The sequence below is a fragment of the Talpa occidentalis genome, unplaced genomic scaffold (genome assembly GCF_014898055.3).
Source record: "Talpa occidentalis isolate TD23 unplaced genomic scaffold, MPIMG_talOcc4v2.1 talOcc4.5, whole genome shotgun sequence".
In the NCBI taxonomy this organism is placed as follows: Eukaryota; Metazoa; Chordata; class Mammalia; order Eulipotyphla; family Talpidae; genus Talpa; species Talpa occidentalis.
Window position 1 is genome coordinate 55838745 of NW_023604861.1, and position 27905 is coordinate 55866649.

The window sequence follows — 27905 nt, forward strand, 5'->3', positions numbered from 1 at the left end:
AATGAACAGATCTGTATCCTTTTCCCAATTTGTCAATCCTTAATATTTTATCAATTTTATTTCCTAAAATGTAGCATTACAATACAGTCATTCTTTTATTTAAAAGTTATCAATAAGAGTGAACTGAAAGGCATGAAAAATATACTTAACATACTTCCTCCCTCCCACAGGCATTAATGATCAATCATGGCACTCTGTTCCAAACCTCTGTCAAATGACAGAAACTGGTTAAAGCTTTTTCCTCCCTGGTTGCCTGAAGATTCATCACCATCATGGTGGAGACAGTGATCACCCAGACCAGGAAGTTCACGACCAATTGACTGCTTCAGCGGAAACAAATGGTCATTAGCGTCCCTTACCTTGGGAAGGGAACAGTACCAAAGACAGAAATTTGGGGAAAACTAGCTAAAATGTACAAGACTATCCTTGATGGTCATCTTCATATTTGGATATAGAATTCATTTTGGAGGTGACAAGTCCACTGACTTTGGCATGATTTATAATTCCTTGGATGATGCAAAGAAAAATGAACCTAAATGTATGTTTGCAAGACATGGCCTGTGCGAGAAGAAAATGACCTCAAGAAAGCAGCGAAAGGAATGCAAGAACAGAATGAAAGAAGTCAAGGGGGTTGCAACAGCCAATGTTGGTGCTGCAAAAAGAAATAAAATTTCTACAGTGACTTTATGTAGATTTTTCATGAGAGGATTAATAAAATATTTATATGTCCAAAAAATAAACTGGTTCAAAAACCGAAAGAAAATGTAATCACCATCCCTGACAAATGCATAAGAAAACTAAACAAAGGGTTGAGCCTAAAGATGGGGAAGTAAACACTCTAGAACAAATATCTTGACTTTACAAACATTTACAAAAATTGTGCTTTATGGAAAATGAATAACTTCAAGCCATATTATTTGCTTCTTGTGAAAAACCTAAAGTGTTAAAGAAAGGGGAAAGGTTAGAAAGACAATAAAAAATAAAATTTTCTCTGAATTTTAATAATATTTTGAAACCAATCACCGATTTGAAGTCTAGTTTTCTCTGGGTCAAGAGTTACACTGAAAATTTATTTGCTTTCTATTTTTCTGGTGTGTCATTGTAAGATTTTACCTGCTATTAGGTATCTGCTTTATGGAACAAAAGCAGGTGCAAGATGTCCTTGAGAAATGATGCTTGATATAAAAGTGACATGGGGTCTCTCCTGCACCCCTGAATATGCTGCCATTAACCCACTACTTCCCAGTGTGTTCTGGAGCACCTGCAGTTCTCAGAAAGTTTCCTCTCTCTGACAAGTGGTTCCCACAACTCTCCCGAGACCACCTGTAACACATCCTAGTTTCTGATTCCATGAGTGAGTGAACTGCTTCTTTATTTGACGCCTTTATAAAAATGAAGATCATAATCAAGTTTAGAATATTTACCTATGATTTCAACAATTTCCCCATTCTTACTTGTTCCTTTATGCTTCGTGCTTTATCTTCATGTCTTCCCGTATTTCAGTCTAATTCTACAACTTTGTTTAGGTGGCATCGGTTTACTTCACCAAACATCAAGTAATACCTTTCATTCCTTCCTTTCATCATTTGTAAAACATATAAGTAGTAAAATATAATTTCCCTGTCATAAGCTACAAGGCACCAATTCTGTTTCTTAGATTTACTTAATTTTTTTTAATTGTATTTATGGAATTGTTTTGAAAATTTTTCAAATCTTCAGACTGCTCTTCAATTCTAAAAATAGGATAAGGGCCTCCCTGGTGGCACAAGGGGTTAAGTCTCAGCACTATGAAGCTATCCATAGCCTCTGCAGTGCAAGTTCAATCCCCAGCCAGGGAGCTAACCCACATGGCACAATAGACCTCTCCTGACTCGCCCACTGCTCCCCTCAACAGGGTATTTTCAGTAGATTTGCCTGTTCTGCTCCCCACTCTGTCTCTGGTGAATCCTCTCACCCCCTCTCCCCGCACTTCTGGCCTACACCCCAGCTCTTGTATGCATAAATAAATAAAATAATCTTTAAAAACAGGATAGTTTGACCATACCTGGGGTGTTTAGAAGATAAGAATCCAGGCCGGCCCTTTCTTTTTTTTTTTTTTTTAATTAATAAATTTTATTTTTATATTCCCCATACAATTGCAATCCCCCCATTCTGACCCCAATCCCTCCCCCCCCCCCCAACCCCCAAAAAGTGTCTCTGGTTCATAGTTTTTGTTGATTTTGATTGTCACTTTCTTATAGTTACTCATTTTCCTGGTCCCTTATTTAAGTTTTCTAGATTCCTGCTATAAGTGAGACCATCCGGTATTTTTCTTTTTCTTTTTGGCTTATTCACTGAGCATGATCCCTTCCAGCGCCATCCATGTTGCTGCAAATTACACGTGTTTATCTTTTTTGAATGCTGAGTAATATTCCATGGTATATATGTACCACATCTTCTTGATCCAGTCATCTATTTTTGGGCATTTGGGCTGTTTCCAAAGCTTAGCTATTGTAAACAGTGCTGCTATAAACATAGGGGTGCAGGTGCTCTTTGGAATTGATGTTTCTGTGTCCTTTGGGTAAATACCTAGGAGTGGAATTGCTGGATCCTGTGGAAGCTCTATGTTTAGTAGGTCCAGAAATCTCCACACAGCTCTCCATAGTGGTTGGACCAGTTTGCACTCCCACCAACAGTGCAGAAGAGTTCCTTTTTCTCCACAACCTCGCCAACACTTGTTGTTGCTAGTTTTTTTAATATGTGCCATTCTCACTGGTGTAAGATGGTATCTCATGGTAGTTTTGATTTGCATTTCCCTGATTGCAAGTGATGTTGAACATTTTTTCATATGCCTGTTGGCCATTCGCATTTCCTCTTCAGAGAAGTTTCTTTTTAGCTCTTCTGCCCATTTTTTGACTGGATTATTTTCTTTGTTGTTGTTGAGTCTCGTCAGCTCTTTGCAGATTTTTGTGATCAGTCCTTTATCATTAGTGTTGTGTGCAAAAATGTTCTCCCAGTTGGTGGGGTTTCTCTTTGTTTTTGTTATTGTCTCTTTTGCTGTGCAGAAGCTCTTTAATTTGATGTAGTCCCAGCTGTTGATCTTTGCCTTCACTATCACTGCTTTGGGTGATGTGTCTGTAAAGATGTCTTTGATATGCAAATCACGTAGTGTTTCGCCTATATTTCCTTCTATGTATTTTATGGTTTCAGGTCTTATGTCTAGTTCTTTAATCCATTTTGAGTTGATTTTTGTGTATGGTGTGAGGAAGTGGTCAAGCTTCATTCTTTTGCATGTAGCGACCCAGTTTTCCCAGCAGGCCGGCCCTTTCACTGCCAGTTTTGTTCCAAGGCCCATCCCTTCCCCTGGGAGGGATTGACTGATAGTATGGAGAGGGTGGAAAGACCCACCCAGTCATGTGCTACATTGTTTGGCTTTTTGTTTCTCTGCTATTAGTCATTAGAGAGGCATTATTTATCAGATTCATGACCAAGATGTTCTAAGTGTTGGGAAAGAAGAAACACCCTTACTGTGACCCCCATTTCTGTTCCATTAGAAACTCAAAGGGCATAGGGCCTCCCCGGTGGCGCAGCGGTTGAGCACTGGGCTGCAAAGCTGCCCACAGCCTCTGCAGCACCGGTTTGATCCCCAGCCACCGGCGAGGGTGGCGAGGGTGGCGAGGGTGACGAGGGTGGCGAGGGTGGCGGGGGTGGTGAGGGTCCCACATGGCATGGCAGACCTCTCCTGCCACGCCCGCTGCTCCCCTCAGCAGTGTACTTCGTCAGTCTGCCTGTTCTGTTCCCCGCTCTGGCTCTGGTGAATTCTCTCACCCTCCCGTGCTTCTGACTGTACCCAGTGCTTGTATAAATAAATAATAAATAAATATTTTTTTTTAAAAAAAGAATAATCCTTTAAAAAAAAAAACTCAAAGGGCATTTTTTAGAATAATAGTGATAAGCTTAAATATTTACTAACTGGGAATATTGACTGTGAGAATATTTGTCCTAGGTTAGGTTTAATCATTTTAGATATAATAATAATAATAATAATAATAATAACCTACAGTTGGAAATAAAGGGAAGGGCTCTTCCCAGGGCACCCATGCAATTCTGATCTAAAGCTATTACCTTAACCATCAAGGTTCTCCAGGCCCCCATATCTTATACTCCTAAGTTTGTATCATCTTCTCCACTCAACTTTGTTTCCAAGTTATATTTAAATTCTCTATCTTCCAGTGGCCTTTATTTGAATCTGTCAAAATATACTTTAAAAATCTTAAAAGCTAAAACTCCACAAATATAGAAAGTTATGAAAGTGAAAAATAAGTATATCTGTTCTGTGAGATACTTAGCTAGTTTATGTGAAAATAAGAAAAGTAAACTACTGTCTTTGGTGGCCTATTATGTACCAGACACTATAAAACAACTTTTACATGATAATATATTACATGATAATATATTTATTCTTCATAAAGCAGGTGTTGTTTCCACTTTACAGACAGGAAATTGAAGCATGAGAATAAATTACATTGTCCAAGGTCATACATCTTTTAAGTCAAGATCTAAAACCCAGACAGTTATGAACCTGGCCTATATAATATATATATATATATATAGTATATGAGATATATATATATATATATATATCTCCATTAGTTCATATAGCATTTTTATCCAACTATACTCAGGAAGTATTTATTGAGTATGTGTTATGTAACTTCCTACTATATTAGTATCTTGTGAAATAAATAATATATGGAATTTAGTTCCATATGAATATATTCCATTTTTTCCAAGTAAGAGCAAAGAAATCATAACAAAATCTGGCAGTGATGGGGAAGCAGAGAGAGAAATACAATCAATGTTTTAGAAAAGAAAGATCTTGATGGACTGATAGAGACGTGGGAAACCTCACAGAAAAGGGCTGATTAAACTAAGTCTTTGTTGTTGTTGTTGTTTTAAGATTTTAATTATTTTGGCATAGAAGAACTGGGGTTTAGGCCAGAGGTGCAGGGGGTGAGAGGATTCACCAGAGACACAGTGGGGAGTAGAACAGTTGGATTTACTGAAATACACTGTTGAAAGAAGCAATGGGTGAGAAAGGAGAGGTCTGCTGCTGTGGGTTAGCTCCCTGGCTGGGAATCAAACTCAAGGCACCTTTGCAGTGGGCCTTTGCTGTGGTAGTGCTGAGACTTAACCCCTAGGCCATCAGGGAGGCCCTAATTAAAGTAAGTTTTAATGGAGCTTCAGATTTTATCTATACTCACCTTGCCCTGGCACCCTCTGTCAATGACTAGTCAGTGTTAGGAGAGAGTCCTCCAACAGCAACTGCAGCTCATTGGTATCATTACTAAGATGGGGACGGACCTTCAAGCCCAAAGACTAAGCAACACAAGTCAAGTTTGCCTAGCTAAGGAGTATCAAACCTGGACATTAGACTGTCCCCTGTCCAATTTTATGTTTCCTTATGTGCTATATTGCTATAATATTCTTCAAAAATATTAAGTCCCAAGTATGTTTCAGAGACCATGATAGATGCTTGGAAAATAATAGAGACATGTTAGGTGTGACTCTGCTTTGCAGAGTCTGTCTGAGTACAGATCGTGATGTCCACTCCATCTCACAACACAGCTAGTAATAAAGTCAAAGAATAAAGTTATAGAACATTTGCTTTTCATTCCTGAGATTTGAGTGATAGTTATCTGTGATTATTATTACAACATACAGTCTACACTCACACAAAATTTTCCTGTTAGCTTACTCATCAGTTCCATGACTATTAACTATGCTAGAGGAAGGTGAGAAAAAATTGTTTAGATTAGTGATTATCAAACTTTTTGGTGCATTAGTCAACTGAATGGCTCCTTCCAGCACAAACTGCTAGACTGTACCACAGAGTTTATGCCATAGCAGGTCATGATGAGATCCAAAGATAAGCATTTTTAACAAGTTTCCAAGTGACATTGATGCTGGTGACCTTGATGCTGATGTGAGAACCACACTTTCAGATCCACTAATTCAGTTCAATCTCAGAATGATCAACCCATGAGAACAGAATGGATGTGTTCATAACACCCCTGGTGGTGGTGAGTATTCTGATTTTATACATGAGAAAATGGAGGTAAATGAAAATATCAATGACTTGTCCAGGAACAGTCATCTAACTACTGATAATAATGGATGTAAGAAAATAAGGGATTTCTCCAAAGTGTTACAGAGAATGGTACTTAGATCCATATGGAATACTCTTGAAATGCACCCCTTTCCATCTCTGAGAATCCGTCAAAAAGACCAATGAGGGCCTCCCTGGTGGTGCAAAGGGTTAAGACACAACCTGTGAAGCTTTCAGCAGCCACTGCAGCACAAGTTCGATCCCCACTTAGGGAGTTACCCACATGGTGTGGCTGACCTCTCCTGACTCACCCGCTGCTCCCCTCAGCAGTGAATTTCAGTTAATCCTCCTGTTCTGTTTCCCAGTCTATCTCTGGTGACTCCTCTCACCTACGCCCCAACACACACACACACACACACACACACACACACACACACACACACACACATACAGCTTTGGCCTGTACTCCAGTTCTTGTATGCATAAATAAATAAATCTTTAAAAAAAAAAAAAAGACTGATGAGGCCATCCTGAGCCCATCTTTCCAACCTAAAACTTACAACTCTAATTAAACAATTAATCTTTGCAATCCCCACTCTCAGTGGTTACACTCCTCTTGATGAGAAGTTGAGTGATTGGTGGAGAATGTTTGGGGAAGTTAGGAGACAGGTCTAGTTTTAGGCTTTGATTTTTTAATGTGGTCAAACTAAAGTTACTGTTTCACTTTCCTGACCTGTTAACTGAATGATTGTAGTGGTGAATTCTCAAGTTCCACTTCTCAAGCTTCAGCATTTTCCTGCTTGCCTTGTTATGAGTAGACTAAAATATGGACTAAAGGCAGGGGTGGAGTCACAAGCAAAATAGTTGTAAGGGCAAGGGACTCTCTTAAAAAAAAAACAGCACAAAAGCCTCACCCTCTCTCTGTACTTGGGGCTCAGCAGCACATGACTGGGAGAATGTTCTCTTGAAGTCCAATCGGTCCAGACGCTCACTGTTTACACTGGGAAAGAAAAAGTGATCTAGCTGCCACCCTGGTTCCCTGCACCACCTTTGTACCTGCTTTGAAAAGCAGGTTGTAGTTTTGCTCCAGCTACAGATGGGGCCACAGTCTTCTAAGCAGGGACACCCTGCTACATGTGAAAACAAAATTTACCAAAGAAATGAGAGCTATAAAACCCACCTGAATAGCTCATTATGATAACCAATGATGGGAGCAAGAGAAATGCAACGCCTTCAGTCAACTCAGCTGAGCAGCAAGGCCTGGAGCAGGGAAATGGAAACCAAATATAAATGTGTTTCTAGACTTACAGAAAAAAAGAATTTAATATCCCCAAAGCTGAAGATGCTAGCCCAAGACACAAGTGACTGATGTAAAAGTTTTAATCCCGGCTACCACAAAACAAAAAGAAAAATAGTGACATGTTAAAACATAGAAATTTCTATGCCCATATAGTGCTACATATTAGAAACAGCTCAAGGATGTGTGAGATGTGAATTTTCTGGGCATTTTCAGCAAGAGATCAGTCCCAGGCAATCCTTGTAGGACCACCTGAGCTGCTGCTGTTGAACTTCATTTATCTGATCCTCATGAGACCAAATTCCCTTTAAATGAAGTGGTCACACCCCTAACACCTCTGACCACTTCATCTGGCAAAAAAATCTTAGTCCATTTTACACTTTATAGTTTTTCTGTCAAAATACTCTTCCTATCTATTAGTTCCACTTACAAAGCCATCCAACCCAGGGATGAGCCCTGCGCTTTCAAGAAGTAAAGCACCTTAAAACTCCTGCAGCAACTTTGCCCATTTTTCCATCAAGGATCAAGGGATTTTCAGGAAGCAACATAAGGCTTAAAGCACACGAAGCTATAAATCAGCATCAGGAAACAAGTTCATGCATTTTACAGCATGTGATCCAAACACATGCTGTGTCAAATTGGTCTTCAGTCACTTGAATTGACATAAAATGTGCCCAGGTTGACACTTTATTTTTACCATTTGGCCTTACTGCAAGATAAAGGTTGTCACCTTGTCCTTCCTGGGAATTCCTTTTGGCTTAACAGCTTCCTAAATGCTTGCCTTTGTTTGATAATCATTTTAAGGCCTTGCTTTAAATTATCATTCTCCCTTTCTAATTTATCTCTGCCCAACAGCAAAGCTGCAGAGCTATCTGTGCTGAGGTGGGTGATTAACTGGCTCACTGATTACCCCTATATTAACATCAACACTGTCTTCCTAGCCATAGACACGTGAGTGATGATGAGGGCAGGAAGGGAGAGTCACAAATTGAAGGAAATGCTTAAATAAAAAGTATAATTAACTGCGAGAGGACACCAAATCATAAAAAAAAATTTGTTTTCACAAGAAAAATTTGTCACAAGAATTCAGTTTCAAAAGAGAAAAGGCTGTAACTTGAGTATAGTTTGAGATGAACTCATACCTCAAGAGTTATATATAATTACAGTATACCCTTCTCTCTACTCATGCTACTCAATTAAGATGCTTACATTGAAATTCAACCAAGGGATTTTTCAAAGCGCTTTGCATTCTGGCATATCCTAGAAAGCTCACGACTGTGGAGGCTAATTGCTGGCTCCTATTGTTTAATCCTTCTGGAATAGTCTCCTAGCCGAATTCCTGCAAGCTTCACATTTAGTATCTGGGCAGACAAAGCCCTTCAGCAGCAGCAACAAAAATCTAACAGCTATGCCACACTTCCAGCAGCCTCTAGGAAATGAATGCAAAACATTTCTATCCTGGCAAAGGCTTTGTGCCCCTGAAATGAAGTAATTTATTTGCAGGCCATTCTGCTTTCTGCTATGCCAACTTCAAATACCAGACAGCATATGACTTATCATTCCACCCCACACAGGCAACCTAGTAGTGAGCTGGAGAGCCCACAGCTTGATTTTGTTGGCATGAGGTAACAAATCTCTGGGGTTCCACATCTAACATGCAGGAGATTATCATAATTGATCTCTATATGTTTCTCATTTTCAGATAAAAGATAACTCATGAACACACAGACTTCCCATAAAGTCCCTCTGGTGTTAAGGGCCCTTAAACACAGCCAGTTCATAAGGAGAGCAATAAGGCTGACTTGGATGTTAATGAACAGGCTGAATATATAATGCAGGAATCAATGGGGATTATAAGAAAACTCATCTGAGCTAAGACATTGACAGGCTAGGTGACCTTGGCCAAGACACTTGACCTCTGTAAGCCTCAATTAGTTGAACATAAAATTGAATATAACAAAAACCTTGATGAAAATTAGACAATGAAATTAATTTATGCTGATGAGATTTCCAGACTCAATTTACAATCCCAAAGACAATAGTCAAAACACAAAGCAAACATCAAAAGTGCCAGCCCAGGAGAGAGCTGCATCACTTCAGCTGTCCAACATAGTACACTAAGTCTCTTAAATCAGACTGCAGAGCATCCTATTAATGTACAGCACACTACATGATAGTAATTTAAATCTTTCATAATGAAAATATAGTGTGCAATGTATTTTTAAGGAAAGAAGGGGACTAAAATTAATATATATGTGTGTGTGTGTGTGTATATATATATATATATATATATATTTTATATGATCCCTCTCTGTGATCTAAAAATAATACCTTTCCCTAGAAATTGCTTTAAAGAAACCCCACCACAGGGTTAAAAGGAAAGTCTTGGCAAGTTTTCTAAGGGTTCCAAAGACAAATACTGTAAACTGTAGGGGGGTAATGAGAACTTTTACACTTCTAAATGACATAATTAGTTCCCAAGTTCCCAAGACTATTTAAAAATGCAATTTGCTGATTGGAAAGGAAAAAAATAATAAAATACAAAGAGGATAAATGATGATACCACTTGTTACGTCAGTGAACAGTCAAGGTACAGAGGGAACCACCCTATTTGATCATGTTCCTAGCATTTGAGATTTTCAAGAGGACCAAATGTAAAAAAAAAAATTAAAAATGCCCTTTTGCTCTGATTTTACAAACAGATACAGGATCCTGGGCTCCCTTCAAAATCTGGAAAAAAACTCCAGCAATGCAGTCATCACCCTTTATCACTACCATCTATACTGATAAGGACTGTAAATACATGTCTCCAGTTCAGACACATTCCAGACCAAGTTTATGTACAACTTCTTGCAACTTCTTGAAAATCCCTAAAAGTTGTCTCCAATCTCCCCACACCTAGCACCACTAAATATCCTGTCTGTTTGGGACAGTTCTAGTTGATGCCTGCTGTTTTGGAGTAATTACTAATAGTGCTGTCTTTCATGCTCACAATGGTCTGGATTGAAAGATAAGTGATGTGGGCCTGTATCTACATCCCCACTTACTCCAACCCACCTACCCCAGATTTAGGTAGCCCTGTGTCTTCATCGCTAGCTCAAACTGCTGAAATAATCTAACTGGGTTTCACCCTCCATGGCATTCTCCTTTTTGTCTACTTCATCCACCATACCATTCATTCTGGGGGATCTTTCTAAAGTGGAAATCTAATCATTTTATTCCTCTGCTCCAGTGGTTTTGCCTACTTTCAAAATAAATGCCACAGGGCACTAAGATTCAAAGTCTTCCGTGACTTCACTTCATGAAGTAACAGCATCACCTTTCTAGCCACACCAACATGCTAGTGGTGATAAGAAAAGAAAGCAGAAAACAGAAATTAAAGGACTTAAATAAAAAGCATTATTAGCTGTTGAAAGGTGTATTATATGTTTGTTGAATTTAACTATATTGGAACTTCCCTATTAATATTAACCATTCAAAAATTAAAAGTTAGTCTGCTGAAGAGCCAATATTTCAGGTTCCAAATATCTTTTCTGGCAAAAGACAAAAGATCTGCGACAATCTAGCTACTGTTCCCAGTAGTTATGTTTTGAATGTACAAGAGAAGATTTCTATATGAAAAAGTCCTCTAACAAATCCTTCTGAATGATAAAGGATTCTATTATATTGCACATTTTTCTGTTTGCTAATTATTTTCATAAGTTGTTTGATTCTTTCTAAGGCTTTCTGATAACTCACACTGGATTAGTCTAGAAAGAATTTCAGGGTTGAAAAAGTCTCTAAAGGAGAATCCTCTTTGGTGTTTGAGTCCTTCTACAAATAAGTGTGTTTTTCAGCTTTGGGATACATTAGTATCACCTGGAATCATGTTCAAAAATGCAGATGCCAAGGTGTTACCTGTGACTTAATGCATCAGAATCTCCAGAGATGAGGCTCAGACAGGTGTGCCTGCAGAAGCTTCCTGAGGATGGACAAGGATGAGTAGCCTCTACTTCATGATGGAACACCCACAGAACTGGCAAACCATCAGTACCAAAGCTTTTTTGATTTCAAAGTGAAAATAAACTAATAAACCAGGCAAGGAGGCTAAGTAGCTGCTTGGCAAATCAGCACCCAAGTATGTGAGAAACTATTTAAAATATGTAGATATTTTAAACCCCCATAATTCATTATTATGTCTATTAATCTTGCTTCGTGCTATCCAAGCTAATAAAATTTAACACGATACTAAAACTATGTCCATACATGCTAAGAGCATTGCAGAGCTAAGATTATTATCAATTTGTGTAAATAGAGACTGTAAAGAGAAAACTGGGCATAGAGTTCACACTGGATTTCCACCCTGAGCACAAACTTTCACTAGGTGCCTGCAGTCTTTTTATTACATTGATCATGACACAACTGAACCATGGTGAATTTTAAAGATTTACTTCTCTATACTAGCAATGTTAACTTGTTTGCCAAAAAACATAACTAAGAATGCTAGGGGAACAAGCAAAAAGTGCATTTGCTATATATTTTTTCCTTATAACATTCTTATATTCTTTAGAGATAAGAATTAAGGTCAAAATAGTTAACCCTGTAAGAGCTCAAAAATGTAAGTTAGAGTTATCCACTAGTACCTACAAAGCTAGGCTTCTCAGAAGCACTTCCTTATTGAAAAGTAAAAGAAGCAATCACACACACACATATACCTGAAGACCATTTAATTTTTAAAATAAAGCAAAGGAAGTCAGATTGCCCTCCCCTGTATCAGCTTTCAATGAATCCAAAGTCTCCTGCCTTTCCCAGGTGATGATTTCCACAAGTTCATTCAACTGGCTTTTTCGCTTCAACCTGCCTGTCAAAAGATTTGCCAAATTACTATAAATTGAGACTTTAGGTCAGAAAGGGACAAGTGACAGACAAATGATTCTCAAAACTATTCAGTAACATTTCTGGAATACCACAACAGAGCTAGGTTCTGTTTATCAAAGCCACACAATAACAAAAAGCAACCCACTCATAAAACTGCTTACTTTAAATCAACCAAGTCTTTCTTGGCAGATCAGCAACATTCTACCCAAATGAAAATGTTGTCATTAGAATAAGTCTTTCCCTTATGTTACTTCAAAACCACAGATAACAAACTTGTTTAAGGAAATGTCACATACATCAAATTATAAATTTTGTGATTCCAATTCAAATTATACTTGAGGAGCTTACTGACCATAGAAATTCTACAACAAACCTACTTCTAAAGAGTCAGTAATTTATTTGTCATAGGTTTGGCTTGTGAACATATGCTCTTTTCAATGGACCCAAGGGAGTTTTTCCTCAAATCATTGATTAGGTCAGCATCAAAGCCCCAGAACACTCTGAATATTAAATGAATTGTCAAACATGAGTTTGTGTCCTTCTACAGCTCCTCTTCCATCTGCAACTGACATCAGATGTATTAGACCAGAAGGACTTCCCCATTCCATGCCTTTAACAATAAACAAAATCTTTACTTAATCAACTCTAATAGATAATTTTATCAAGCATTTACATCAGTTAGAATCATGAAGCCAAGCATGATATATGAGAAATATGTCATCAAAGCTGAGAATGGAAGCACTAATGCATCCTTACTATTCCTGTGACTTTATTTATTTATTTTTAAACATTTATTCATGCATACAAGAAGTGGGGTCTAGGCCAGAGGTGCGGGGGATGAAAGGGTTCACCAGAGACAGAGTGGGGAGCAGAACAGGCAGATCTACTTAAATACACTGCTGAGTGGGGTAGTGGGTGAGACAGCAGAGATCTGCTGGCCATGTGGGTTAGCTCCCTGACCGGAGACTGAACTCATGCTGCGGTAGCTTGGATAGCTTCATAGTGCTGACACGTAACTACTTGCGCCACCAGGGCGGTCCATTCCTGTGACTTTAGATGAGTCCTATTTTGTCTTTCTATATCAGTAAAGGAGTGAGTATAAATTTTAGTGCCTATATTTTTCTAGAATAAACAATATATGAAATACTCTGGGTATTATTAATCAAGCAAAAAACTACTATAAAGTTAATTCTATCCAAAGCACATCACTAACCTCCAAGGTTTTAGACTTATGGTACCCTAGCTCACGCACTAACCATGAGACTCAGCATATGAAGGAATTTATAGGAGTGGGCCATACTAGAAAAGCTTCCCACCCTTGTAAATTAGTGATCTCAGTGGAGAAAGGGATGTATCAGAATCCCCTGAATTTCAGATCCACCCTGTCTAGCCCACACCAGCTAGCAGCCCAGTCTTCAAGATGGATTCATTTGCATCAATACCTTTCATCGTTTTGATGCTGTGTAAAATTTAATGATTTACGTTACCACAGAACAGGTAGATTTAAAGGGAGGGGAATGAAAAACTAGACCCAGCTTCTCGACTAGAATAAACTGAAGAAAACAGAACAATATCCAGCCTCAGTTGCATCAGGTCAAGGCAGCCAAGTAGAAGGCTACCCTGAGATAATGCTGCCTGGTGGTTACCAGTCCCCCTATCAGGGACACCCTTCAGGAGCAAGAATGTGTCTCAGAAGGGATAACACTGAAGGGCACATTCAAGATATTGCTATTTGGACAACCACTTAGTGCCAAGGAATTCTAGTAACAAATCACCCAGCAAGGCTCCAATTCCTCAAGAGCAAAAAATAAAAAAGTAAAAAGTTCTAGGTATTCCAGACACCGTGAGGAACTGGGCATATTAGCAAATTGTGAACTCAGCCACAAAACAAGAAAACCAGACTGCTGATACTACAGCTAGGGCAAAGGGGAGATGGGCTTTTGAGGCTGGTAGATGTATCAGCTTCAAAGCATCAAGGCCAGACAGTAACATGCATGGCAATGCTGAGCGAGTATTCACCTCAATCTCCTCTTACCTGGTGTGGCTGGACTAGAAAAGAGATTCTCAGCTCTGAGTGCCCATTAGAATCACCTATAATTGGACCCCTACCAATGTAATCACATCAGATCCTCCGGAGTGGGGTCTGGGCATCAGCATTTTTAGTGTTCGAGGTGATTTCACTGAGCAACTTGGGTTGAGGGTGACTGCAGGGCCAGGAAAGGCCTGCATGGGGGAGGGTGATCCAGGGAGGTGCTAGCTGTAGAAAAGGGCAACTAGAGATACTGAGACCCAGACAGGATCTGAAAACACAGGCTCATGATCTAATTCCACAGAATCCTAGACTGTGTCTAGGCAACCAATTCTACTCCTTTCTTTTTAACAACTGTCTTACCTCCATAGGTGACTACACAGCAGAAGATGCCAGCAGCCTTTCTGGCAGATCATTTAGATAAATCAGACACAGAAAAAAAGGCCCTGCCACAGCTTCAATCAATACTTCTTCCAACTTTGAGGTAACGACTCCCTATTTTTAAACTATCTCACTAACCAGGCCTGCATGTTACACTGTCTATGTGATTCTTTCATCTTGAATTGAATCTTAGAAAGTAGAACGTTGGAGCATCCTGAAACACCAAATATTCCATATAGCCAGCTTTAACTGTTAAACCTTAACTTTAACCTTTTACTTGCTGGATGTGTTTTCATGAGATGAAAAGTTTAGAGGTTAAAAAAAATGAGAATCACATTTCATTTACTATCTATGAGGAATTTCTGATTTGAATATCAGGTTCAAATCAATTGGTCAGTAGAGCACAGGATTTTGCATAGCAACAGGGGGTGCTGATAAACTAGTATGTGGGGGGTTCTCTTTGTGTCTATTGTTTATTCATCACATCTCCATGAACAGCAGTGAACTCAATGCTTTCCTCAAATTACAAGCGTAAAATATATTAAATTACAAATGTAAAATAGAGTGATGAGCAGTCATCATCTCTCCAAATATCCACTAATCTTTTGTGCTCACTGCAGGGCAGCTGACTGTTGACTTGCTTTGCTGAGAACTTCTTTGCTCAGAAGCTAGAAGGGAACAAAAAGGAAGCTTATACGCTAAGATTTAATTCTGACCAAGCAACAAGGACAGACTAATTAGCAGAGAGAAATATCATGGACTATTGAATGAACTGGCCCTCTCAAGGGCTCTCTTTCAGAGTCTCCCTCATCTTTTCTGGTCTATTCCATTGACTCTCACTGCTTTCACTGCAACTTTCATCTCATCGCAACCACCAGGACACACACCACCACTCACCAGCCTACCGTTCTCACTGCCACCAGAACAAGCATTTGTCTTCCAGCTTTTGTCATGCACTCTTCTCCTCCAAAGACACAAATCTATCTTCCCTTTAATAAGCACTTAACAACTACCATTGGGCAGGCATTGTGTTAGTGCTTCACAAATATTAACTCAGCTGATCCTCACAGAAACCTTAAATACCAGTTGACATTTTAATTTCATCTTACAGATACAGGCAAACTGAAACACAGAAACTTTTCACCAATTACTTAAGACTACACAGTGAGTAAGTAGCAGCAGAATCCAAACCCATGGCTCCAAAGTCCAAGCTCCTAACTAGTACACAGTCAGCAGCATAGACAAGTCCAAGCTCCTTCACATGACAAAAGGCCCAATATCAGCCCACAACCAAACTCTCCAACATTATCCTATACTGCACATCCCCTTCACATACCCTGCTTCACGTCAGGTAGACACCTTACCGTTCACACACAAGGCCTGCATAAGTCTATTCCACATGTACAGGCAATATCTTCTCAGCATTCTACACCCCCTTTAAGGTTCTTACTACTTAACTTCTTGACCTTACTACTTGGCTACTTGCTCCTTGGATCTTACTACTTGATTACTATCTTATACTACTACTACTGAGGTGTAGCCTTCTCCATTTGCCCCAGCAAGATCTACTCTCTTCCATTTCAAATGCCCTCAAGTATTTATATCTCTGATAGAAAATGATTTGTGTTTTACATGTCATTACCTTTGTACCTGTTTGTTTTCTACTTCTCCAACCACATGAAAGCGATGTCTCATTCAGCTTGTCATTTGCACAGGATCAAAAACAGGACTTAATTTTTTTTTTTAAATATACTGAAGTACAGTTTGAAAGGAAATACCAAGAATTTTATTTTATTTTATTTTTAAAGATTTATTTATTTATTTATACAAGCACTGGGTACAGTCAGAAGCACAGGAGGGTGAGAGAATTCACCAGAGCCACAATGGGGAACAGAATAGGCAGATTGACGAAATACACTGCTGAGGGGAGCAGCGGGCAAGACAGGAGAGGTCTGCCACGCCATGTGGGACCCTCACCGGCCAGCCGGGATCGAACCAGCGCTGCAGAGGCTGTGGGCAATTTCACAGTGCTGCGCTCAACCACCTGCACCACCAGGGGAGGCCTAATCAGCAGATTTTTTAAAGAAAATTTATAGGTAGGGCTTAAGTAGAACATGGGTTGCAGTAAGGGAGATGGGAGAGAGCCATATGGGTCCATAAAAACCACATTTATTAAGACACTTTTCAAAAACCCATACAATTTCATATCACATAACTTGTAGGAATTGAACACATTTGGAGCTGGTACTAGTGTTTAACTCAAAGGCTCACTGAAGGAACAGAAAATAAGACCTTGATTCAACCCTCTGAAAAACTTTTAGCTATCTGTTTTGATCTGCAAAAAGTACATTGTGCAAAAGAAGAAAAATATCTGGGCTTTTAGACAACGCCTTTCTTCTTTTAGCTAAAGGAAAACCTAAGGAAAGGCATGGGTATCCACCACACTTGCTGGCCGTTCTCCATATCCCCCACTCTATGGTGGATTCTCAACAGATAGGTCTCCAGCCTGCATGGAGTTCAGAGGCATTCAGGAGAGTTTGGGCTGAGCACAAATAAGTGCAGAAATAATTAATCACTTTAGAGGAAAATTTTAATAAGAAGAAAAGGGAGCTAAAATTGCATACAACTGGGGGTTCTGTCCAAACCTGGGGTAGATGGAATTATGTGAATATAAAATCAACAAAGGAAACACAACTTTTTTCAATAATTCTGTTATCTGCTGAGAGTGGCAACTTTGATAAGCTGCTGATGAAATAATGGCTAGAAAATGAGCCCTGCTAACCAAAATGAGAGATAACATGAGTGGCAAAAAAAGACAGATCCATTTTACCAACGGTAAATGCTCAGGGCATCTGAGTCCTGTACAGAGGAGTCCAGGAGCCAGAGTTCGGGGCAGAGAGAGGCCAAAGCAGCTGTTCCTGCTTTCTTAACAATCTTGATACAACCTTTCGGTGACTTGTTTTTTACTTTTGTTTTGTAACTTTTTTTGATGTGAATCATATTTATGCCTCTCAGGTCTTTGTAAAAGTTATTTTCACTATAGACCCTCGATGTGAGATTTATTTTGGGTCCCAGTCTGAGAAAGTATATTGTCCTTTTAACAGCTGGGTTTCAAAAGTGAAAACATTGTCACATAGTTCTCCTTTTGACTTAAAATTTATATTAAAGAAGATATTATCTAATTCAATAATGAATTCTCTGAATTTAAAATTATCTCAAGTCTTCACAGAAGCTGTAATAAGTTTAATGTTATTCACTAATCTAAGATGAACCACTCAGTGGTTAATTTAAATAACAGTGAGCAGCTGGAAAGGAGGGTGACTGTGAATGTTACTTAAGTGCCTACATCACCTGCATATTTTAATGCACTTTGACTGAAGAACAATGACAATATAAAATGAAGATGGCCAGGACAAAGACATGTCCCCAAAAGTCACATCATGTATTCCAAAAGGTTTATCTTCTTTTAAGTTAATCTAATGGAAAATGCACATGCTGAGGGGTAGAAGCCAGTGTACCATTTACACCAGAGTCCCTTATTTTCCACCAATATGGTAAAAGCAGTATCTCGTGGAAAGTCCCAAGATTACGAATATGCAGTAACAACTTTTCCTCTCTTTACTTAAAATTCAATAACTGTAAGAAGGCTAAAAGAAATGTTTCTGACCAGTCACAGAGGGAGTGTTATCTAAAAGACATGACCTTTAACAGATGCAGAGTCCTGGATAAAACCAAGAACTGCCAGTTAAAATGAAGACTCACTTTGCCCGACTAGCATAATTACATCATTTCATAATACTATCTTTGCACTGGTTGGAAAAAACATATACATTATTATGTCTCCAAACATTTAGCTTTCTTTAGACAGAAACCCAAAAGTGATCTTGTTAAGCAGACCACACCTTTATACTGATTAATGAGTTTCAGCGCTTATTTGTAATTGCACCCCTAGTGCCTCGTAGTGTACTACTGTAGATGGGTACTCCACAAATACTAGGATGAGGACTTAACTGGCTTACTGACTTGTAATACACTAAAGGTATAAAGGTCTAGAAATTAGCATTTTGGGTTAAGAGCTTTTCTATTTCTTTTGTCCACTCATAAGGATGGTTGTATGGTATCTGCACTTTCTCCAGTGTCTTCCTTCTCTCAAGCGATGCCCAACCCACCAAGCTTTCATGTCCATCCCTAGCAAAGATGCCACTGACCTTCACACTACTGTCGAAAGTAATGTACTTTCAACCAAAGCCACATATATGCCACATACAATAAGCAAGGGAGCTTTGTGGGACACAGAATAGCTCTTAGGGAAGAGATTATAAATGACTTTAGTTGAGGCCAACTTCACATTCATAAGAAATTTGTCTTCTGTCCCTCTTTGGACTATGTACACTATGATTCTGATGGTTGTCAAAACAAAAAAGTATCTTCTACCATCTAATGAAACTTCAATTCTACCTCCTGATCAGCTGACGACACTTATGCACAGCTAGATTTGGAGCTACCTCATGGAGGTCATGTCTACAAGGAGACCTTTGCTCCCAGAAGCAGAATTCATTTAATGCTCTGCGGTCAGAACAGACCACGTCAGTTTCAAGTTTTGTACAGAACCCAAGGACTTTTTAATGTTGCATCAAACTGAGAGTACCTTCCAGTTATGTTATTTCCTGCGCCCTTGTTACTTGGCTTTAACAGCTGCTTTTAGCCTTTGCCAAAAGATTATAAAATCAGTAGGACAGGGACATATTTTCATGATTCTCTCTACTTCCATCCCAGAAATTTTCCTGCACATGCCAGAGATTTGATCAAGTTGTCAGAATTACAGATTTAAGAACTTCCAGTTACTTCTGTTAGAAATAAGATTTATAGTCATAAAAATTTAAGCTAGAAAATAACTTGTATCTAATGTGTCTATTTTGTACAGATTTAGTAGCTAATGGTCTAGTTCTGAATCATGTAGCACCACATCTCCTCCCACTTAAAATGAACCCACAAAGAGCAAAGTCATCCTTTTGGCTTTTGTTGACAGTAAGAAAAAAGTTCTAGCAGTTTGCACTATGAATCAGGCCAGAACTCAAGCAGAAGGACCTCTGGGCATGTTCTTTGCTCTCAGCCTCACAGGCCAGGTCAGCTCTATAGCTACTAACATTCTCAAATCCTGTCCTGTCTCCCCAAACTGAGCAGAATCTTTTTCTCAACAGGCATGCTTACCACTTACAAATCCTTTCTTTACCCTCTGATTGAAAAGAAGCAGGTCTTCGAATATTACACGAGCTGACTTTAGGAAGGGAAATTAAAGGACTTCTAACAAGGTCCCATACTTCTAATAGCAGTGTAGAGACCCCAAAGGGGAGCTTAATGACAGACCCAGCAGCACCCTGAAGAGCCTGAATTCCTGGCTGTTGGGCTTCTTTTTCTCCCAGAAGCCAGTCATTAAAATAGACAAGTCACTATGAATGCGTTCACCATAGTGAATGAATTTTATTCATCTTCATGAATAAAAGTGGAATTTTCCCATCTCTCTCTCTATGATATTAAAAATTATTTCCATTTTAGGGAAAGTGGCAGGCAAGATAAAACATACTGAGAAAGAGAATTTATGAGCTTCTTCCCATACATCTGGTCTACAATTCTTGCACTTGTCACCCCTGTTGACAAGCTTAATATAAAACCATGATTTTTATTTTCAGGTCCACAGATATCCTTCCAGGAATTTTCTTTAAACTCATTTTTCTCCCCTGGCAAGAAGAATTAACACAGAATGAATAATAAATTTATTTATTGTGCTGCTTAGATTATTTGGAAGGAAAAAATGTATATGACTAGATTTTAAATAATTACTGTCTTTTGTCAAAGATGAGAAAGATGGTTCAAACAGTGCCAGCTAGCTTCTGTTTAAGACAGCTAGAGGGCACGGTCCCTTCTTCCCAGTACCTGATTAGCAGAGATGGCACTGCCAAGAAATAATACATACATTTCATAGCACTTCCCTCATTTCCGTCTACACATATCTAATGATAGAAACCCTGTATGCTTTGTCCATTTATTCAGTAGACAGTCATGAGTTCCACTATATTCAAAGCCCCAGGAACAGGGGAAAAGAGAACAACTAGTAGATGGACACCTTCACCAATTCAGTCTCAGAGTAGAAGGCACTGTACTTGAAATGTACAAATATGTTCTCATTTATAGTCTGAGGACACAGTAAAAACAAATAAGCCTTGTTGAATTGATTTAATTTGATGCTCTTATCTCAGTACACAAATGGGGAAGCCAGGATTTAGAAAAGTTAATTAACTTGCCCAGCTAGGAAGAGGTGGAGATGGAATTCAAAAACGATATTCTACTCGAACTTTTGCTCTATCCGATTTACTGGGAAACAAAAAAAAATACAACCTTACGGTATAGAGTACTTGGTATAGAGGGGGAAAATACACAGAGAGAATAAGCAACCATCGCAAAATGGAAGTGGGGGGAAGTGATCATTTAAAACAGGTAGTACACACAGTGTCAAGAAGGAGAAAGTTTTATGAAAGAGGTAATTGTTATGCTGATGCTCCTCCAGAGATTAATTTATCCAATCTAAGACTATACACATGCACTTTCTGTGTGTTTGACATCATGCCTGGTGCACAGTAGGTGCTCAATAAATAACTGCTGAATTATGGTTATTATAGATAATTGTTGAAATGCCAAAGAATCAACTGTTGAACTACAGAAGAAATAGAGTATTTTTTTAGGTAAAGAACATGAATGCTTAGGAGAAGCATTACTAAAGAAAAGAGTACGTTCAGACAGGGAGACCCCAGAAAATCTCAGCTCCTCTTGGAAGAACTAAAAGAGGATAAGGAGTTTTGCAGGAAGAGAGCTACCTGAACAAGACAGGGGCAGACTACCTGCCTGTGCTCATGAACTTGAACTTAATAGCACTGGGGATGAAGATTCATCCTACCACTGGAAAGTCTACAATGTGGGTAATTAAGAACAGTGTCATCAGATCCCACAATTCCAGAGCACATCATCCACTTCTTATTTTATATGACTAATAAATCATATATTGAATTGGGCAAATGGCAACCTGACAAGGTAAATGGATGATGCGGGAAACATGTGACTGAACCCAAGGAAGCAACATTTGGTAAAGAGCCTAAAAACTGCAGCGTCCTAACTCCTAACTACATCACATCGGACACAAAGACTCCTTAAAGGACATTCACTTGTGAAACCTACAATGCTGACTGGCAAATCCAGCAGAAACTGCTTCCTGCTAGCTATAGATAGGGAAGACACTCAGTTAATTAAAAATTAAAACAAGAATTGCATTCATGAGGTATCTCCAGTATTACAAGCAATGTATACTTAACTGCCTCAGCTCTTCACAGAGTAATTATTTGCAAGTTACCTCATGCCAGGATCATGTACTACAACTAATGAACTCCAGCTTTTTCCAATGATATGTTTGAGGGAAGCTTATTGGCATAACTTAAGAGCAAATATTCAAAGCAATCTAGACATGGACCATACCCTAGTGACATACTACTAAGAAACATCCTGTTTTCTTCTGTATAAGTTATACCTAGTTTGTTACAGAAAAAAGGGACTATGACTATATTGGTAGAAATGGCTTAAAGCACATGAGAATGAGCCTCCTTGTTTCTTTGGAGAAGCTGTGCTTACATTTTGTTCCCTTTGAAGACATAAATTTAAAACAAGTAAGGGGCCTCCCCAGTGGCGCAGTGGTTGAGCGCTGGGTTGCGAAGCTGCCCGCAGCCTCGGCAGCGCCAGTTCAATCCCCGGCTGCTCCCCAGCCACCAGAGGAGGGTCCCGCCTGGCACATAGACCTCTCCTGCCGCCCGCTGCTCCCCCCAGCAGTGTACTTCGGTCCTTCTGCCTGCTCTGCTCTTCTCTCTGGCTCTGGTGAATTCTCTCACCCTCCCGCGATTCTGACTGTACCCAGTGCTTGTATGTATGTATGTATGTATAAATAAATAAATCTTAAAAAATAAAACAAATTAGAACACATCGATATAAAATGGAAGAAGTGATTTTAAGTTAATAAAAAGTACCTTAAGACTCTGGAAAGATTCCAGACAACTCAAGTCAAAACATTTTTGTGGGACTGAAACAAGCATATACATTTAAAAATAAAAGTGTATCACACAGAAATATCAAATTTAACGTACACATTTACAGACCCTGAGCTTTAGGTGGCAAAAGGTAGCTGGAGTTACAGATTCTTTGCAAGTACAGCAGATCCTTGAATAATGTCTACTACCAAACATTGTTCTGTTGTAGTTAATGAGGAAAAAAGTCAGTCAGTTCAGGGCTACTGTCTGTGTGAAGTCTGCATTCTCCCCATTTCTGCATGGGTTTCCTCCAGGCACAACAGTTTCCTCCCACATCCCCAAGATGGGCACACTAGGTTCACCACATGTCTCAGGTGTCCATCTGAGTGAGTGTGGGTGGCTGTGAGTGCAACTTGCAGTGGAAGGGTGTCCTCTCTGGGGTTGGTGTACACCCATTCTGGGATAGGCTCTGGTCTCACACATCTCTGAATTAGACTAAGAGAGTCAGAAAGTGAATGAATGAATGAATGAATGAATGAATACAATTTATTCTCTAATATTAGAAGTGTTTTTGTTCTTTAGAAGTTTGAAGATATTTTTGTGACCTGAAATACACCATAGGAACTTACTCTTACTTGTTCACTTAGTATATGGCAAACCTGGTTTTGTTATACATCATTTTCTTAACACTACAGTTTCCAAGAACCTATCTATGAATGACATTGAGGACTGGCTAGACCTCAGCGCTCCACCAGCTAGTTGCCAAACACTGGATACATATGACTTGGGCGTTTTGTAAATTTCTTAACAGAAGTTCAACCATCACATGAAGAGCATCAGAAATTCAACTAAGGAGCCAATAGCTGGTGCTGAACAATAATTTACAGGACATAATTTCATAATTTAACTTTTCTGCCAGAGTTACGGGACAGAAGATCAGGAGACATAAGGTCCCCTGAAGATCCTTTTGATGCACTTTATCAACAGCTGTCAATAGGCAATCTTGAAAATGGAGATGGCTTCTATATTGTCAAGTGTAGTTTTGTGTGTCTACTTTTTGATCTTTTATTATTGTTTTGTGTTCCTAAAAGCCAACATGCCAGTGATACACAGAATATGATGACAACAGTAGGATTGTTTAACACAGCAATTCTGAAAATTACACCCCAAACTATCTTCCCTTCTCCCCTCTCCTCTGGATGGCTGTGGTGACCTTCTAGTCCAGCTTTTCTCTAGTATTTGGTAAACCCAAACTACTTTTTTTGCTAGTGTCAAATTACTCTTAAAAAACAACACAGCCTCACTATTACCCTGTTTAGGAACTGTTGGTGGCTTCCAAGTGCCTAACAAATTAAGGATAAATTCTACAATACAACCTCAATTCAGATTAACAATCATTGCTGCTCAACCAAAGCCAACATTGGTCTTCCAAATTAATTTTGTTGCAGCATAGGTCTTTTAACCAATAAAATACTTCACACTATTTAATTACTACAAAGCAAAAAAAATTAATACAAAATAACACTAAACAGTTTCTTATTAGGTTATATGTATTTCATATAGTCAAATTTTATATTCATTTTTTATATAAACAAAATTTTACTTGTATGCAAATGTATCCCATGGAACCAAGTATGAAGCATTCATGTAAATTTTGGAAATAAGGTCAATATGGTTGCCATCTAGGGGCTAAAGTTTGAAGCAAGCCCAAATGGATGAGGTATATAGTCATCTTAAAGACCAGGTTTACAAAGCAGTGAAATACAAGATCGCTGTAAACCTGTAACACTGTAATACCAAACCTGTAACACTGTAATCCCAAACTATGTTTCAGAAGAACACTAGTGCCACAAACTATATACTCCTGCCAACACAGATCAATGGCATTAATTTCTCATTATAGGCTATGAAGAATGTGACCCACCATTTTTCACACTTAATACCTTCAAATCATCCCTCACATATTTTATGGAAGAATAGATTATATGATATTGTGTTTTATAATAAATATATATTTTGGTCTTCACTCATGATTCCTGGCTTAGAAAGCCTAAAACCCTTAGAATTGGGGCCTCCCTGGTGGTGCAAGGGGTTAAGACACAACCTATGAAGCTGTCCAAAGCCTCTGCAGCACAAGTTCAATCCTTGCCTGGCCAGGGAGCAACCCACATGGCATAGCAGACCTCTCCTGACTCGCCCGCTGCTCCCCTCAGCAGTGTACTTCTGTTGATCTGCCTGTTCTGGTCTCCACTCTGTCTGTGGTGAATCCTCTCACCCCCCCATACCTCTGGCCTGTACCCCAGCTCTTGTATGCATGAATAAATCTTAAAAAAAAATAAAACCCTTAGAATTTCCTAAGCAATAAGAGCAATGGGAGTATCTTTTGTTATAATAATTGGTCTCTTGTACTCAGCTCATGAAATTGTTTCAGAGACACAAAGGTGAAATGGTGCCCTGTTAATGCGTAACAAGATCCTCTTCACCACCACTGACCGGGCTTATATTAGTAAGATGACATTTGGAAAGCACCAGAGGATGGTGACTTGTTACCATAAGAACCAACCATGAAAAGATGGTTGGAACTTTCAGTCCCCATTTCCAATTTCCAGGAAAGGAAGGGGGTCTAGAGGGTAAATCAATCATGAATGACCGATAATTTAATCAATCATGTCTATGTAATGATGCCTCCATAAAACCTCAGAAGGATAAGGTTTGGAAATCTTCCAGGTTGGTGAACCAGAACATGTTTGTGTCTCTGTGCTGGTTCTATACTCCAAAAGGACAGAAACTCCTTTGTTCAGGACCTCACCTTAGTATCTGCATCTGACTGCTGACTCATATCCTTTGTAACAAACTGGTAGTCTAATGAGTAAATGAGTTTCCTGAGTTGTGTGTGGCACTCTAGAAAATTAATCAAACCTGTGGAGGGGGGTTGTGGGAATCTCTGATTTATAGCCAGTAGGTCTGAAGTACAGGTAACAACCTGGACTTGCAGTGGGGATCTGAACTGGAGGGCAGTCTGTGACAATGAACTCTTAACCTGTGGGGTCTGATATTACCTCCAAGAGGATAGTGTGAGAACTGAGTGGAAATGTAGGACATTCAGCTGATATCCAAGCATTGATTGGTAGAACAAATGAAATTCCCCCTTCTCCCTCCCCTTGTCATATTGGAATTGAGTACGGAATCTTTAACCCATTGATGCAAATTTCCTGAAAAGCATCTTAGAAAATATTGCTATAACCAACTTGTTACTGATTAGTCTCACTTCATTACAGACATTTCTAAAACACAAAATTAATAAATTAATAGCACTGTTATCTTGGAATCGAGGCTGCTCTGAGACTAATAATTTGTATGTTCAATACTTGATTCCAGCAGGTAGTTAAAAGATGTGGGTGGCCTAGTTCCCTAACAATATCTGGACATAGAAGCACAATAGGGGGCCTCCCTGGTGGCGCAGCAGTTGAGCGCTGGGTTGCGAAGCTGCCGGCAGCCTCTGCAGCGCCGGTTCGATTCCCAGCTGCTCCCGGCCACCAGAGGAGGGTCCCACATGGCGCGCAGACCTCTCCTGCCGCCCGCTGCTCCCCTCAGCAGTGTACTTCGGTCCTTCTGCCTGCTCTGCTCCCGGCTCTGGCTCTGGTGAATTCTCTCACCCTCCCGCGCTTCTGACTGTACCCAGTGCATGTATAAACAAAAACAAACGAATAAATAAATAAATAAATAAATAAATAAATAAAACATGCCTCTATTTAAAAAAAAAAAAAAAGCACAATAGGGCACAATCCAAGCTTTTGAGACAAAGAACAACCCCCCCCCCCCGAAATGTAGGAGCTTAAACAAGACAGTGATTTGAATACTCTCTCTGGAGTATTCCAGGTGCTAGGAGGCTCTGATATCTGCTAGTTCTAACACATGGCTTCTCTCTTCAGTTCAAGGTAGCAGCTCTGTTTTCCAAAGTCACAATGTATGGGAACATCAGGAGTGGAAACAAAAAAGACATGCAGGCCCATTCCTTTCTAGGACCTGGCCAGGAAGTACTCACATCACTTACATACACAAGGCATTAATCAGAACTTGGTTACTGGCCATTCTTAGCTGCAAAGAAAGCTGGTATAAACGTCCTGGTTGGTATGGTAAAAGAAAATCATCAGTCTCTGCCACCACACACCTCTGGGAAAGACACACTCAATTAAAAGAGAAGGGAGTCCTTCGATTGTCAGAGTTGCTGCCAAGAATGGAGGCCACTGGGTATACTTGTGCTGGTACTGGTCTGTTTGCCTCATGTCTCAGCTGACAGGAAGAATGTGGTCTCCTGCATATCGCCATCTACAGCAGGAAAAATACTTCTCCCACTTCTCTGAGCCCTTAGACAACACATGGCACCCTTCCAGTTCCTGGCTGTCAAATCTCCAGTGAAGAATCCATATTTGAACCGTGGGTGGTAGTGACAGTCATAGCCATGTGAGGGCAGCATGTGGGCTTGAACATCTAGTTGGCATTGTCAGAATAAAATCCATGGCTGCCATTGTTTTGATCCTAGTTAAGAACATTCAGAGAAAATCAAAACCAGACTCTGCTCTCTTAAGCATATGTTTTGTACAAAGAAAAACTAGATTTATAGTACTAAAAAGTAGTGCTTTTTTTTAGTAATGATAAGCAAAAGAGAAGAAATAAGGATTTTAACATATAACTAACCTTGAGGCAATTTGGCCGTGATCAGAACTACCTATAAAATTTCCCATTTTTTATTCTTTTCAGGAGCTGACAGCACAATGGAATATCATCCTATTCCAATAGTAAACATTCTTTCCTGTTCTTTAGGCCAAGGAAATTGAAGTTTTCCCATTAGTTCTCTTTCACCTCAAAACAGGCTAAATACAATATATAGAATACTGTATAGCCCCCAGCACATGAGTCTGTTTCCAAACACATTTGGTGCATATGTGATTGTGCACATTAAGCAGTGTATATGTGAATGTGTGCGACACTAACACATTAACAGAAACAGAAACAATATTTGGATGTGATAAGGAAACAATTCTATATAAACCAAATTTAAATTTTCTTACAGAGTAGCTCTACAAAGTTAATATGTAAAGATCTCGGGCCCCCCTGGTGGCACAGCAGTTGAGCGCTGGGTTGCAAAGCTGCCCACAGCCTCTGCAGCACCAGTTCGATCCCCGG

The 27905-nt window shown here is 39.4% G+C and overlaps 1 protein-coding gene and 1 pseudogene across 3 annotated transcripts in view; one reads left to right on the top strand and one right to left on the bottom strand.

Moving 5' to 3' along the window:
• The window catches only part of LHFPL6 (LHFPL tetraspan subfamily member 6), a 231476-nt gene that overhangs the window by 151042 nt on the left and 52529 nt on the right, over positions 1-27905 (bottom strand). The gene's annotated exons all lie outside the window — the stretch shown is intronic.
• On the top strand, positions 259-768 carry LOC119258533 (40S ribosomal protein S24-like; annotated as a pseudogene).